Source organism: Sus scrofa, chromosome 6, assembly GCF_054392235.1.
Source record: "Sus scrofa isolate SSC_HxYL_T2T_F1_AM1 chromosome 6, Sscrofa_HxYL_maternal_Yorkshire_Landrace_v2.0, whole genome shotgun sequence".
Taxonomy (NCBI): Eukaryota; Metazoa; Chordata; class Mammalia; order Artiodactyla; family Suidae; genus Sus; species Sus scrofa.
In genome coordinates, this window is record NC_139388.1 from 94,103,929 (window position 1) to 94,120,609 (window position 16,681).

At 45.6% G+C, this 16,681-nt stretch overlaps 1 protein-coding gene and 1 long non-coding RNA gene across 13 annotated transcripts in view; one reads left to right on the forward strand and one right to left on the reverse strand.

The window, feature by feature from the left end:
* PHC2 (polyhomeotic homolog 2) overlaps positions 1-16,681 on the reverse strand; it is a 111,209-nt gene that overhangs the window by 63,301 nt on the left and 31,227 nt on the right. For 4 of the 12 annotated variants that reach the window (XR_014807441.1, XM_084963773.1, XM_084963771.1 and 1 more), the window contains exon 1: positions 7,617-7,731. The exons of the other annotated variants lie outside the window; for them this stretch is intronic. The gene's annotated coding sequence lies outside the window, so the exon portion shown is untranslated. Of the gene's footprint in view, positions 1-7,616; positions 7,732-16,681 lie in introns of those variants that run through there. 12 annotated transcript variants of the gene reach the window in all.
* Positions 8,861-13,343, forward strand: LOC146402660 (uncharacterized). The gene is made up of 2 exons (XR_014807446.1): positions 8,861-10,742; positions 12,146-13,343. It is a non-coding gene; the product is annotated as an uncharacterized LOC146402660 (long non-coding RNA).

The following is a 16,681-nucleotide window of genomic DNA, read 5'->3' on the forward strand; positions in this document are numbered from 1 at the left end:
GCGAATATTTTAGGCTTTGCAGGCATATGGTCTCTGCTGTGCGAAAGCAGCCCCAGACAAGTCCTAAGTGGAGTGTGGCTGTGTTCCAATAAAACATTAGTGACCAAAAAGGAGGCGGGCCGGGTTGGGCATGTGGCCTGTGGTGTACACGGGCCTGTTCTATGCAAACCCACGTGGCTGACCGTGTACCTGCAGCATCTCAGTTAACAGCACAGGCTTTTGTGTTACAAGACCCGGGTTCAAAGTGTAACCAGGTCACACATTAGACGTGTGTCTAGGAGCAAGCTATGTCATCTTTGGGGCCTGGATTTCTTCAGCAGTGTGATGAGATCCCATTTCCCTCATGGACTGGTTACATGGATTATATGATAAGTTTGTAAAGCACCAAGGGCCACAGTTAGCAAACAGTAAGCATGTGGAGACTGGCGAAGACGTGAGCCTGATTGGGGGTTTGGAAAACGATTACTTTAAGCACAGTAAATAGTGAGGACCCCATAGGTCATTATCATCACGGGTCACAGTTGCATTTGAAAGCCTCTTTATAAAACACTGGGGTCTGTTTTACCTGTTTAAATTTTTGTCTCCTTTTTAAAGGGCAGATTTTCTAGAAGGCTCTTTAGGAGCATAAGATTGACAGGGATTAAGAATGTGTGCCCTAGAGCCTGACCACCTGGCTCGACCTTCAGCCTCCTAGCTGTGCGACTCTGAGCAAGTGAGAGAGCCTCTCTAGGCCTCCGTCTCCTCAACCGTAAAACTGGACAACAGTACCACCCTGTAGGCTTGTCTGGAGTAATAGGTGAGCTAACACATAGCAAACAGTATTTGAAATCAAATGATAAAAGAAAAAAATGATAAAAAGATACTTAATTTTCACCAATAAACCCCAAACTTAGAAAAACCTTCTCTTGTATGTCTGGGGACAAGGTAGATTCTTCATGCGATGGTTTCAGTCAGTTCTTCCTTGTTTAGTTCTAGTAGAGCTATGCATTCCTGGGATTTATACATAGAAATTTCAGTAGCCAAGGCTATAAAAAGACCTCTACAAAAACCTCTTCATGCTAAGGTTCTCCAAACGCACACATGCGCACACACCCCCGCCTGCACCATTTCTAGAGCATGCCCTTTTCTGCCACTCCATCTTGGCCTTGAACTAGCCTGATGCTGGGTTAAACCAGGGCAGGCTTGTCTTTCTGCCACTGCCACCTCCCGACAAGCATGACTAAGTCAGGATAGGGATCACGGGAAACAACCAGGCTTTCAAAGTAATTGTTCAAGTGCACAGAAACCTATCTATACGGTGTCACCAGCCTTCGTTTCTCTTCTTCTTCTTATCCTAGCCTCCAAACTGGATATACCTCAGACCTTCCAGTGGCCCACAGATATTGCCTGATGCTTTGCAGCACTAGGTTGAGGAGTGTGCTGACTGTACGAACACCAGGGTCAGGAGTCCCTAGGAGAAGCAGGGGTTATATTTGGGTGCTGCCATCTGAGCATGCTCTCCCCTGCCCCCCGAGCTTATTCTAAGGGTGCAGCCTTCCCCCCTTAGAGCTTCCTTTTACATCCCCTATGAGGAGATTAGGAAATGGGGCTTCAATATATTTTATTTTATTTTATTTATTTATTTTTTTGTCTTTTTGCCTTTTCTAGGGCTGCTCCCGCGGCATATAGAGGTTCCCAGGCTAAGGGTCTAATTGGAGCTGTAGCTGCTGGCCTACACCAGAGCCACAGCAATGCGGGATCCGAGCAGTATCTGCAACCTACACCACAGCTCACAGCAACGCCGGATCCTTAACCCACTGAGCAAGGCCAGGGATCAAACGTGAAACCTCATGGTTCCTAGTTGGATTCGTTAACCACTGAGCCATGACGGGAACTCCTTGATATATTTTAAAGAGACAGTTTGCCTGGGATGGAAGTGGTACCTCCTGTTAAGAAGACTCTTGTTCTGCATGTGAATGATCTTTTTTTTTATTAGGAGGCCTGTGAGCTTAGGTCTGGTGCTGGTAACTGATAATTCTTGCCATTTTGGGGTATGGGGGAGAGGGGCTACCTGCTCAGGGACAGGAGCTTGATATGCATGATGGCATTTATTTCTCACAACACACTTATGGCCTAGGGATTAGGTTTTCATTTTTCCCACAAGCAAACTGAGCTTCCAAAGAGTCCAATAACTTACATGAGGCCATGGAGCTTGCAAGCGGCAAGTGCAGTATCTGAAACCAGGGTTGCAAGTCCAGAAAGAGGCAGAACGACTTCTGCTCACTCAGGTCTAGGCCTCTCTGGGTTAGTGGGTTCTTCCCAGTCTAACTTGGCTCAGTTCTCCATCTGACAGATGGCCTTGCTGGTGTCATCTCAAGCAGGGGGGACAATCCACCGCAGACCTGGCAGCTGTAGCTCTGCCAGGGATTGCCTCGCACCCCAGACATCACACCTGGAGTAAGAATAGGGGCCTGTCTAACATATGGAGGCCTTTCCTCTACTTATTTTCAGATGTACTATCTTATTTAGATAAACGTCTGGTCCTGTTAGCAGTGTTTCCAAAATCATGTTCCACTGTCTAATTTAAAAAGTAATACAAAACAGAAGCAACTGCCCCACGTCTTTCGACGAGAAGGGACAAAGGAAAGCTGCCTCTCCTGAAAGCCCGCTGTGTGCCAGGCACAGTCTCATGGAGGCCACACGATTCAGAAGAAAAAGGAGTTCCCTACTCAGGGAAAGCTGTTGGAGTCCTGCCTCTGCTCTAGCTGTGAAACCACAGACAGTTCATTTAACATCCATGGGCCTCAGTTTCCTCATCTGTAAACGGTGCTCATGATATAGATTTTTAAGAGTTATTGGGAAGAGTAAATAATAAAATGCAAGCAAAAAACCTAGTGCTGTAGGCAGCTCAGAACAGGCATTTAATAATCATCAGCCCCCCTCTGCTTGCTTACTCTTGCTGGTGTTGTTGCAGAGTAGTAATTACTGATGAGGGAGCAGGTTCTGAGCGGTCAGGTGACTTGCCCAAGATCACAAAGCTACTGAGTGGCATAAACCAGAGCAGTCTGAATCTAGAACTCAAGTCCAAACTGTTAACAAGAGCGCTTCTTGAATGTGGAGAAGGGATGGCTCAAAAATTTGGGTTTTTAATCCTGTACCATTTATTAAATAGACTTTTGGTCCAGGCTTGGTTATAAGCTTTTCACCAGGATCCCAAAAGCCCCAGTCTCAAATCTGGGGAATTTTCTTCCTAGGAAAAGGAAAAAAACCCATCCCACCTACAGAAGCTGGAAGAAGTGATATCCAGGTGGACTTAACCAGGGTGTATCTGGTATGTGTATGTGTGAGAGGGGGTGTGTGTGCACATGCATTCACGCACATATACACTGGGAAGAAAGGGGGAAGGCGAGAGACTAGAAGCTTACTAGTGCCTGCTATTTCTAGATTAAGTGCCCCATGCAACCCTAAGCACATGCAGTAAGAGTGCTTTAGAAATCCAGAGAGTAAGGGATCAATAAACATGCAGTGATTGGTTTGTTAGTTTGCAGGGTGTCTGGATTGGTACTAAGCCTACATCACACTGTGTATTAGTACTAAGCCTACAGCACACTGTGAATAGGTGTACAACTTGAGATTTTTTTTTCTTTCTTTTTTTCTTCTTTTTTGTCTTTTGTCTTTTTAGGGCTGCACCTGCAGCATATGGAGGTTCCCAGGTTAGGGGTCAGATCGGAGCTGCAGCTGCTGGCCTACACCACAGCCACAGCAATGCCAGATCCACGCCACATCTGCAACTTATGCCTCAGTTTGTGGCCATACCGGATCCATAACCCACTGAGCGAGACCAGGGATGGAACCGGCAACTTCATGAACACTGTGGTGGGTTCTTAACCCACTGAGCCACAACGGGAACTCCCCAACTTGAGATTTTAGCCTCCTCCTTCCATCCACTCCTCCCATTTTCTTTGAGACAGTTCCCGCCTCAGTCCCGCACTGCTTTGGCCCAGATGGCCATTTAAAGGACTCAGCCATTCCTAAGAGGCTTTCTCTGGCTGTGCTTCTGCCCTAGCAACTTGTCCTGGCAGCTGTTTCATAGCTTTGGGATCACAAAGCAATTCCAGAGTCTGCCCTGGCCCAGCTCTGGGGCCTCCTTTCCCGCATTTGTCCCAAAGAATAGCCTCTAAGTGCTATTAACATTCCTCTCTAGTGGAAACATACAGCATGTCTGTGGTCAGCCTGGGATCTACTGTGACCATCAGTCTTTTACTTCCTATTGTACTTGGAATGTTATGTCCTGGTCTACTTTATACCCATACATTTGCTTTTTTGGGCATACCTTTTGGCTTTTGGCTTCTTATATTTCTACCAGCTGGCTACTGTTTGCGGAAGAAAACTACCTAAATGGGGTGGAGCCCCCTTAACATTCTACTCTTTCTGGAAAAGTATACATTTGCCCACTTATTTGCTCATATTTATAAAACTTAGGTAGCTAGAATAGGACTACAGAGTGGAAATGGTTAAGTAGATAGATTTTAAGTCAATAGAAAAAAGTGCTTACTAACAGTTGGAATTGTTCAAAGGGAAGTGGGCTGCTTTGTGAGGCAGTGAGTCTCCAGTCAGTGGAGGCATGCAAGCAGAGGGTGAGCAATGGCAGGTGTGATCCATGCAGCATTGCCTCTAGGGTCTCTTTTAACCCTAGTAGTGTATAAATCCATGAAGATTTTTTTACTGGACACCAGAAATCCAAGTAAAAATTTAAGCTTTTTGCTTATTTTTTATTTTTATTTTTATTTGTCTTTTTGCCATTTCTTGGGCCGTTCCAGTGGCATATGGAGGTTCCCCAGCTAGGGGTCAAATTGGAGCTGTAGCCACTGGCCTACGCCAGAGCCACAGCAAAGAGGGATCTGAGCTGTGTCTGCGACCTACACCACAGCTCATGGCAACGCCAGATCCTTAACCCACTGAGCAAGGCCAGGGATCGAACCCGCAACCTCATGGTCCTTAGTCGGATTCATTAACCACTGAGCCACGACAGGAACTCTGCTTTTTGCTTATTTTTTAACATTTCTGTTTATGCACATTCCAAATGCTAATCTTGTTTTTCAAGCAGCGACAAACCAGTGACAGCTCCTCACTGGTTTTCATCATTCCAGTTATTAACAAAGAGTAAATTTCATTAGTGTGAACTTCCTGACTCAAATGAGAAACTATTGTTCTTATGTCATGGATGGGGCAGCCACAAAGTGGCTAAGCAGAAAAGCTGACCATCTCTTTTGGACTTCCAGAACACCTGTTAACATGCAACTAGCTCCCCAACCAACATCCATTCTTTCTGTTCTTATTGAACGATTACTATGTGCTTGGTACTGAATGGAATACAAAAATGATTCAGATATTGACTTTGGAGTTAATAGTTTATGAGGAGAAATAAGAAAAGTACATAAATAAATATAGTAGGAAGTGGCAAACTTTTTCTGTAAAGGGCCGGATAGTAAATAGTTTAGGCTCTGAGGATGACATATGGTCTCTGTTGCATATTCTTATTTGACCCCCCCTCACCCAACCATTCCTACTTTGCTGACCCCTGAGATGTAATAAGGTATAAAGGGATAACCGGGAGTTCCCATCATGGCTCAGTGGTTAATGAATCCGACTAGGAACCATGAGGTGCAGGTTCGACCCCTGGCCTTGCTCAGTGGGTTAAGGATCCGGCTTTGCCGTGAGCTGTGGTGTAGGTCAAAGACGCGGCTCGGATCCCGCGTTGCTGTGGCTCTGGCGTAGGCCGGCGGCTACAGCTCCGATTAGACCCCTAGCCTGGGAACCTCCATATGCAGTTGGAGCGGCCCAAGAAAAGGCAAAAAGACAAAAAAAAAAGGGGGGGGGAGGGAGATAACCTACAGTAGAATTGACTAGAAGCTTCATTTGGGGGGTGGGCCTTCGATGATGGGTTTGACTGGACTTTGGAATAGGGAGGGGGTGTTCTAGGTGGAAAGTGATCCTTCTCATTACACACTGTTCCCCTGTTTTCTATTCTTGGAGCAGAGGTTTTTCAGAGAGGGGTCAGTATCATCAGGGAATTTATTAAAAGTGCAAAATCTCAGGCCCACAGCAGATGCCAAACTTCAGCATACCTGAGAATCACCTGGAGTGCATAAAAAGGCCTGCAGGCACCCCTCAGATCTCTGATGCTGCTGGTCCAGGGACCACAGTCAGAACCACTGACTTAGAGAGCATCTGTCACATATGTACACAAGGTGTGGCCACTTTGCCCGGCACCAGGTTTGCCATTTAGTGCACATGTTTAGAAAGGAGCTTGGAGCCACTATTAAGTTCGTAATGGCTCTTTTCCTTTGGGCCAGGGGCTATGAATCTCGTTAGGTTCACCCACTGGAGGCAGCTAGTCACTGTGGGGGGCTGTGTATTTAGGAGAATATTCCCTTCTGTGTCCTGGTTATTGGCACACATCCTGTCTTGCTCCTGATACATTTGCTTATTTGCATCACTGTTACGAAATGAATTGTGCGTTGTGCTGGGGACTGCCTCCCTTGATCAGACAAAAAAAGTGACAGTGCTTCTATTTTAGCATTTAAATTAAATGACTTCTAAAAACTCAGATGTGGACTCAGAGGGACTGAGCTGAGGATGCGGGTAGAAGGGAAAGACAAGCCAGAGAGGGCACGGAAGAATCTCAGAGGCGGCTGAGGGCCACCAGACACAGGAGGAGTCATTAATCTGGCAGACAATGAATGGTAAATGGCAATTAGCTTGCCGGGGGTTGTAGCAAGCCAATGAAGTATGCAGTATGGCGCAGAGGGTCTAGTGTAAGGGCAGGGTCATTGCTAGGGAACTCAAAAAGAGGACAAGATAAGGGTGGTTGGAGGTGGAAAGCCACCTGGGTCTAGCAGGAAGGGGGAGGAAAGTGCTCACGGTCTCCGTGGATATTCATTACCCCGTGCAAGTGTCCAGGTATAGCTGTACACTTGTCAGGGCTGGACCTGCTGTCATTCAAGGATACAGTCTCGAAAATGATCTAGGTGCTTCAAAGTGCATGCGTGTGCACATGTATACACCGGCACAGACACACACACAGGCACTCACACACACACACTCACACACACACACACACACACACACACACACACACAATGCTCTCTGCCTCTTACTCTTCATTCACTGGCCAAGTCTAACCAGGGTAGGCGGAAGATGGCCTGGTTGAGTAACAGTAGGACCACATGCCTAAACGTTGGCGGAGTCATAACAGACACAACCCCGAACTTCAGTTTATGGGGCTTCCTTCCACATTTGAAAGCATGCGTGGTTTTCCTCTGTCACACGCCTCATTCACATGCACATTCTCACGGCTCTTCCTCACAGGCATCCTGCAGCCAGGCTAATGGAGTCCTCTCTGCCTGCACACGCTCTCCAGACACATTCATTTATTCAGCCTCACTTGGAGTCATTCTCATATATTAAGCACCACCTCCTGCTTCTAAAAATCACTTCAAATGTCAAAGTTGCTTCCATAGCTTCTGTTCCTGCTGTCTGCAGGACCTGCTAGCTTTGTCATTCATCTAAGCAAGGAAAATGCACCGATATTGGCTTGACTGAGTAACGAGCCCACCCAAAGCAGATTGTCCTACCGTGGGATGCAGGTTTGTGGCTGTGGTGTCCCCGCCTTCAAGACCATCCCATTTATCTCTCTTTGTTCCACTCCCTCTCTCTTCCTGCACAACGCTGCAATCACACACATACTCTGGGTTGGGAAAAAAAAAAAGGGACAGCCTAATTTCCTGATGATTATGTTGTTACCTAGCAACAGCCAATCAGGGGCTGGGCTTTTTGCCTGCAGTATTTCATGCAAATAGTTTGGAGAAATTGCAGGGTAACCCAGGCTGCTTAGACTGTCTTCTCAGGGGACACATTACAGAATAAAACCAAACCAAAAGGGGACTGTTGAAGCCAGACACATGTACCAGACAGCAGGCCATCTGATCTCTTTCCCTCGCCCCCTCTGCCCCATACCCTCTAACAAAGCATGTGGGTTCCACAGACAGACACTCAGGGAGGCCAGAAAGTTGAAAAGGGGCTTATCACAGCCGTCCTTTACCCTGGATCTCCGTGCTGATAACTGGTGCCCAGAGCAGCCTCTGATTCTGTGAAAGCCCTACTCTGCCAGGAAGGCAAGAATGCTGTGTTCTTAGTAGTGTCTGTGTAGGACATAAGGAGGGGCCTACACAGCCCTCCTGTTCAGAAAGGAGCCAAAACCTGGCACTTCTAGTCTGACTTAAGAGCCTTATCTCAGCCCACGCTGGACTGTCTCACGTGGGGAAACCTATTGTTCCCAGCTGCAGTCCTGCTGCTGCTCACTGGCAAATCCTCATTCAAGTAGTTGAACAATGAGAGAAGCCACATCATTCCGAGGACCTTGTAAAGAAACCTCTGTTGTCGTTTTCCCAACAAGTACCGAGCATCCGATATAAAACATTGTCAGGAGTCACACACACAAACTTTCTGCAAGGCTCAGGGGCCAGCCAGTTTGCTCTGATCTGAATTGGTATCGTGAAAGGTGAACTGGGAAGATGCCGAGTGTCCAGGCCTCTCTCCCCTGGGGAAACGGGCCAGGCTTCAGGTGGCGGGGATCGGGTTTCAGTGGTTGGTTTTGTTGTTGTTGGCTCCATGCTACTGGACAGCGCCTCACAGTTGTCTTAATTCAGCCTCTAGCCAAGAGTCTTGCAAGGAGGTATGTTGTTGGTTACACGGTGAACAGAGCAGTCTGAGTTACCAGTGGGATGGAAAACCAACTCAAAATCCTTATCCTACTGACTTGTGGCTTTTACATATTTGTAAGACAAGAGATAATTATACTTCAGTCATTATGGGAAGGTGGTGACAGCTCTCCAACCTCTGACACTCACAGCCTCACCATCCAGAGCCGTATTATGGAACCAAAGAAAAGAACTGTCAATCTGCCTTTGTTCAGAAAGGCGGAGTTAAGGAATCCCACTCCTCCCGGAGGCTGGCAACTATTCATACCCCGAGCCTGTGGTCAATTTCAGAAAATTCTTTGAGTCCAGCAATTTTATCCTTATAACCTTGGAATACATACTATGAGCCCCATCTTACAGAAGAAGAAACTTGGTCAAATAATACCAAGTGGGAAAGCTGGGATCAGAAAGCTGGTCTTTTTACTCTGAAGTCTGCACTGTGACATCCAGAACATCCTAGACCATGCCCAAGTCTTTTTTTTTTTTTTTTTTATTGGAGTATAGTTGACTTACAATGTTGTGTTCATTTCAGGTGTACAGCCAGTCAGTTATACGTAAACACATATCCATTCTTTCTCAGATTATTTTGCCGTATAGGTTATCACAGAAGAACAAGTAGATTTCCCCGTGCTACAGAGTAGGTCCTTGTTACTTATCTTTTATATATAGAAGGGTGTGTATGTTAATCCCAACCTCCTAATTTATGCTTCGCCCCAACATTCTCCCTTTGGTAACCATAAATTTGGTTTCGAAATCTGTGAGTCTGTTACTATTTTGGAATAAGTTATTTTGTGTCATTTATTTATTTTTTTGTCTTTTTGCCATTTCTTGGGCCGCTCCTGTGGCATATGGAGGTTCCCAGGCTAGGGGTCTAATCGGAGTTATAGCCGCCGGCCTACGCCAGAGCCACAGCAACACAGGATCCGAGCCGCATCTGCAACCTACACCACAGCTCATGGCAATGCCAGATCGTTAACCCACTGAGCAATGACAGGGATCGAACCCGCAACCTCATGGTTCCTAGTTGGATTCGTTAACCACTGCGCCACAACGGGAACTCCTATTTTGTGTCATTTAAAAATGAGATTCCACATGTACATACCTAAAGTTTTATAGCAGTAAAAATAAAGGGAAAAAAGAGAACAGCAACAAAAAGCCACTTTTCCAAATAAAAAAGTAAATAAACTTTTTGCACTTAATATAGTGCAAGAAATACATCTTCACCAATTCTTAGCTCTGGCTGCACATTCAAACCACCAGGTGATTATAGCAGAAAGAGTTACCCCTGGGCCCCAATCTAGACCAATTAATAATTAATTAATTAATTAAGAATTTCTGGGGAGAAGGGTGAGGTGCTGTATTTTAAAAGCTTTCCGGAGTTCCCGCTGTGGTGCAATGGAAACAAATCCAACTAGTATCCATGAGGATCAGGTTTGATCCCTGGCCTCCCTCAGTAGGTCAGGGATCTGGTGTTGCCACGAGCTGTGGTGTAGGTCACAGACGTGGCTCAGATCCTGCATTGCTGTGGCTTTGATATAAGCCAGCAGCTGTAACTCCGCTTCAACCCCTAGCCTGGGAACTTCCATATGCCGCAGGTGCAGCCCTAAAAAGCAAAGAAAAAAAACCCCAACCAAACTAAAAAGCCGTCCCAAGCACAACTGCTTTGGGAATGGTCTGGTAGTTTCTCATAAAACTAAATATACCTACTCTATAGCTTAGAGATTCCATTCGTAGGAATTTATTCAAGGGAAGTGAAAACATCTGTCCATAAATGTCTTATACACACATGCTCCTGGCAGTCTTCTTCATATGAGCTCAAAAGCTGTGGTAAATCCAAACGATGGAGTACTACTCAGCGGTAGAAAGGAACATATTCTCCATAGAGGCAACAGCATGGATGAATCTCGAAAATGCGATGCGGGATGAAAAACCTTCAACAAGAGGGCAAACTCTCTGGCTACACTGATATGAAGTCCTAGGAACAGGTGAAGCTAATCTATGGTGAGAAAAATCAGAGTGGTGGTTACCTCTGGAAGTGGGGGGTGGGGGGTAACGGGAAAGGGCGCATGAGGGAACTTCCGGGGTGATGGCAATGTTCTGGATGTTGATGGGGTTGACATTACATTCGTGTATATCATATGCGGACATGTGGACATATACATGGTGTGTGTATCTGTCCAAACTTATGGGATCTGTGCATTTCACTGCACGTAAATGTTACCTCTAAAGAAAAGAGAAACAACTATTGAACTCTAGTTAATGATAGGCCTACTGAAGTGTTTAGGTGTTAGTGGATGCCTGCAATTTACCTTAAAACTGAAAAAAAAAAAAAAAAGATAGACTCATGGATGGACAGAGGGATGGATAGTTGGATGGATATGTGATAAGGCAAGTGTGGTAAAATGCTAACTGTAGGATCTAGATAAATAGATATAAAATATTCATTGTATAATTGTTTCAACTTTTTCACGTTAAAATTTTTTCATAAATATATAAATTGGGGGAGGGAGGAAACTTCCCAGGTGACACTAATGAGTAGACACTGGGCTAAAAAACAAACTTTAATTGTCTTAGCTGAAGAATACAAAATGAATAATGCTGTGATGATTGTAAACACCTCTAACACACACACATCCACACAGAAAGAGAGAGAGAGAGAAGGAAAAAAAAAAAAAATCTGAAACCCTGGAATAAATGGCCAAGTAGAAATAAGACTTCCTAGAGTCAGGCTAAACCTTATGAAGACACTGTGGCCTACTTCACTGTGGACTTAAATAGGACACATCATTTGACATAGGGTCTAATGAGACAAAAGGTTTGAAATCAGGACAGCTCTGGAAAACCTAGGCAATGCAGGAGCTATACTTAAGCCTAGAATTGGCAAACCTTAAACCACGCTCAGCAAGTAGAGAGTGAAGTGCTATCCACCACTCAGCATTTGGCTTAGAAGCTTCTATTTAGCCCCCGATTCTCCTCCAGGGCTTTACGTCTAGTCGTCTCAGACTGTAATTTTCCCTCCTCCATTTTCCCCTGGTTGAACCACAAATCCACAGGGATAATGCAGGGTCAGGTATCAGAGAGGGAGAAGCTGGTGTGTGGGGCCCCCAGGGAACTGAACGGACCGTCGATCTCCATGGGGTGGGGAAAGAGTGAGGGGAGGAGGAGTGGGGGGTAATGCAGTCAAGTGCAATATGGAGCCCCTATTCCCTGAGCTGCCCCATTTATTCCGCGTAATTGCTTCATTTCCACCGGCAGTGCATCTCAAAATGAATTTCATTACTGGTGCCTTGGATATCATATTGATTACCAGTTTCATCGATTCTTATCTTGCTAATTAGCATATAAATTAGCCATTTGGGGGAGGCATTAGGCAAAATTGAATTTTCTCCTTAATCTTCTTTCAGAAGGTAAATGAAAATGGATGTGGCCTGTTAAGACCCACGGCCTTCCCATGACACGATCTAAGTGCTGTTCACAGACAGCCACGGAACCCTCTAGTTGGGGACAGAAGACTCATGGAAGCAGCCTTCCTACCCCACTGGCTGATACTGCTGCCTTCTGAGCCCCTTCAGATTATCAAGAAAATCTGAGGCAAAGGAAAGACCTGCGAGCTGAGACGTGTTCCCTTGGAGGAGACCCAGCACTGATGGACCACACTGTCCCCCTCCCGCATAGCCAGGATGCAGTGCTGCTCACTTCCATCTGCTCTTTGGTTCTGCAGGGAGATGAGGGGTCTGGAATCGGACAGCCTGGGCTGGACCGCCTGCTCTGCCCCTTACCAGCTATGTAATCGTGAGCGCTTTAACCTCTCCAAGGCTTAGTGTTCCTCATCTGTAAAATGGGGATAATGACCGCACTGACTTCAGTGGGCAGCTGTGAGGGTTAAGAGAGCGAATGCACCTGGAGCGCTCAGCACAGCGCCTGGCACACAGTGGAGCTCACAGAACGTCAGCATTCCTCGAGAGAGAAGACTCTTTGACCAGATGTCAGGGTTCTCCAGAGGGAGCTGCTCAGCTTCAAAGGAAACGTTACGCCAAACTTCGAGGTGCTTAATCGTCAGAAGAGGTCTTGGGCCGTTAGGGAGGCCAGCTTGGTCATTGCTACTCAAGACCCGAGCCTCAGCCCCGCAGGATGTCATCACCTGGGAACAGGTTTAAAATGAAGACTCTTGGGCCCCAGCCTAGATCAGCAGAATCAGAATCTGCATTGTAACAAGATTCCTGGGTGATTCATAGGCATGGTAAAACTCCAGAAGCATTGTGTTAAGTTATCACCTATTATGGACTGAATGTTTGTGCCCCCCCAGTACACATGTTGAATCCCTACCCTCTCAGTGTGATGGTATTAGGAGGTGAGGCCTTTGGGAGGTAATGAGGATTAGATGAGGTCCTAATGGTGGAGCCCTTATAAAGGGGATCAGTGCCCTTATAAGAGCTACCAGAGAGCTTGCTTCCTCTGCTCTGCTCTCTGCCACATGAGGATGTAAGAAGTTAGCCATCCACAACCCAGAAGAGGGCTCTCATGAACCCTATGATGCTGGTACCCTGATTTCAGACTTCCAGCCTCCAAAACTCTGAGAAATAAATGTCTGTTGTCTGTAAGCTACCAGTTTATGGAATTTTGTTAGAGCAGCCCAAGCTAAGACATCCTCTTAATTAATCTCACATTGTCAGAGAAGAGAGGGACTTGGAGATTACCGGGTTAAAACCTGCAGCTCAGAAAGGTTAAGTAACTTGTCTAGAGTGGGTTCAGGGCAGAGCCCAGATGGTGCTTTTGGATCCCTTGACCCTGAGACTGGTCTGGGGTCAGCCGTGCCTCCAGCGGAACAGGATGCTGCTCTCTCTCTTTGAGTAGTTTCAGGAATACAGGGATACAGCCTCGAGATACTGCCACAGGGGGCTTAGGAAGGGGGAGGATGTTTCATTGGGAATATTTTTTTTGGGGGGGTTGCATCCCAGTTACTCAGATGACATTAGTGGAGGATGCAACGTGATGGAGGAAAATACCAAAACGCGTTCTTCTCACCCTTCATGACCTCCGTGCACTCCCGCCCTTTGAACCCAGCGTGCTTCAGGTGAGAGACACATGAGACCAGCTAACAGTGATGTTCCAGAGAGAGCACCTGGGCGGCAGAGGATCTCGGGGGCTGGGAGATAGGGTAGGGAGGTTGTTTGCATGGTATACCTTTTATATCTTTGAAATTTTGTTCCCTATGCATATAAAACATATTCAGAAATTAGTCAATAATAATTTTTAGAAGAATGCCACAGATAGACGTGCAGTTAAAAACAATACCCCATCTGGCCCTGTCACTTGATCAGCTAGCCCTACTTACCACTGTACTGTTTCTCTTTCTCCTCCTGAAACCCGAAACTTTAAAGCATTTGTGGAAAGACTGTGAGGCTGCTGTGCAGATAGAGACTCCGATGTTGCTTTTGCACTCTGAGTCAGACTAAGGTTTTTCCTCATTAGGATGTGAAGCACTTTACAAACTTTTAGATGATATTAAATAAGTTTAATTATGACTTAACCCCTCCTCACTGTACTAAATCACAGCAAGGGGAAGGAGAGGACTCATATCTAACTGGGCTTTCACTAGGTTTGGAATAACCAGTAAAAATGGAAGAGGATGAAGCATGTTGCAAACACAAGATGAATAATATGATCCATTTTTGTTAATTCTACATTACTAAGTGTATAGCTAGCTGGGAGGATATATACCAAAATGTTAATAATGGTTGCTTGGCTACAGACTGGGAGAAAATATTTGCGAATGATGTGACCAATGAGGGCTTAATTTCTAAAATATACAAACAACTCCCACAATGCAAAAACAACAAAACAAACCACCCAAAAGAAAAGTGGGCAGGAGACATAAATAGACATGCAGATGGCCAACAGGTACATGAAAAATGCTCATCATCGCTAATTATTAAAGAAACGCAAATCAAAACTACAGTGAGGGACCATCTCACACTGGTCAGAGTGGCCTTCATTAAAAAGTCTACAGGAGTTCCTGTCATGGCTCAGCAGTTAATGAACCTGACTAGTATCCATGGGGACGTGGGTTTGATCCCTGCCCTTGTTCAGTGAGTTAAGGATCTGACATTGCTATGGCTGTGGTATAGGCCGGCAGCTACAGCTCCGATTTGACCCTGAGCCTGGGAACCTCCATGTGTTGCGGGTGTGGCCCTAAGAAGAAAAAAAAGTCTACAAACAAAAGATGCTGGAGAGGGTGTGGAGAAAAGGGAACCCTCTTACACTGTTGGTGGGAGTGTAAAGTGGTGCAGTCACTATGGAGAATAGCATGGAGGTTCCTCAAAAAACTAAAAATAGAATTGCCATATAATCCAGCAATCCCATTCCTGAGCATATACCCAGACAAAACTAAAATTCGAAAAGAGGAGGAGTTCCCATCCTGGCTCAGTGGTTAGCGAACCTGATTTGCATCCATGAGGATTTGGGTTCAGTCCCTGGCCCTGCTCAGTGGGTTAAGGATCCGACATTGCCGTGAGCTGTGGTGTAGGTCTCAGACACGGCTCGGATCCTGTGTTGCTACTGCTGTGGCGTAGGCCAGCGGCTTCAGCTCTGATTGGACCCCTAGCCTGGGAACCTCCACATGCCGCAGTTGGGGCCCTAAAAAGACCAAAAAAAAAAAAAAATCGAAAACAAACACGCGCCCCTATGTTCATAGCAGCCAAGATGGGAAACAACCTAAATGTCCATCTACAGATGAATGGATAAAGACATGCTACATATACACAATGGAATACTACTCAGCCATAAAAAGAATGAAATAATGTCATTTGCAGCAACATGAATGAAGCTAGAGATTATCACACTAAGTGAAGCCAGACATAGAAAGATAAGTATCATATAATATCACTCATATGTGGAATCTAAAAAAAAGATACAAGTGAATTTATCCAGGAAAGAGAAACAGAGTCACAGACACAGAGAACAGACTTGTGGTTACCAAGGTGGAAAGGGGATAGGGGAGGGATGGATTGAAAGTTTGGGAGTAGCAGATGCAATTACATATAAAATGGATAAACAAGGTCCTACCGTATAGCACAAGGAACTATACTTAATACCCTGTGATTAAACCACAATGGAAAAGAATATGAAAAAAGAATATATATGTATAACTGATTTCACTTTGCTGTACAGCAGAAACTAACACAACGCTTTATATCAACTATACTTCAATAAGAAAAAAAATAATGGTTGCTTGGGGTGGTATGGTTACTGCTGATTATTATTTTCTCATTTGTGCTTTCATTTATTTTCCTAATTGTCTATATTTTAAAAGTATCTGGACTTAAATATCACAATATTCTTAGCACAAAACATTAAGTGGAAAATAAAAACCTCAGGGAAGCGATGTTCTTTCTCCAGCTGAACAATTCCTGGTCATTCAGAAGCTAGTGGTACAGGTTTGCCCACAGTGTCCAGACACCTGCTGAGTCATAGCTGGAGGCATTCTTTGTTTCTTAAATACGCATTCCGATGGACCCAGGGACTTTCAGTAGTTTTCAGAGCCAGAAAGCACACAAAGGAGTTCCCATCGTGGCGCAGCGGTTAACGAATCTGACTAGGAACCATGAGGTTGTGGGTTTGATCCCTGCCCCTGCTCAGTGGGTTAATGATCTGGCGTTGCTGTGAGCTGTGGTGTAGGTTGCAGACGCGGCTTGGATCCCGAGTTGCTGTGGGTCTGGCGTAGGCCAGCGGCTACAGCTCCGATTAGACCCCTAGCCTGGGAATCTCCATATGCCACGGGAGTGGCCCAAAGAAATAGCAAAAAAAAAGACAAAAAAAAAAAAAAAAAAGCACACAAAGATGGGAGACACTTGGCTCCTGGGATGGTCTGCCGGCAGAGAGTGCAGCTTCGGACCTAGACATTGACCACAAAGTGTTCCCAGAGAGGGTCATTCAGTCCA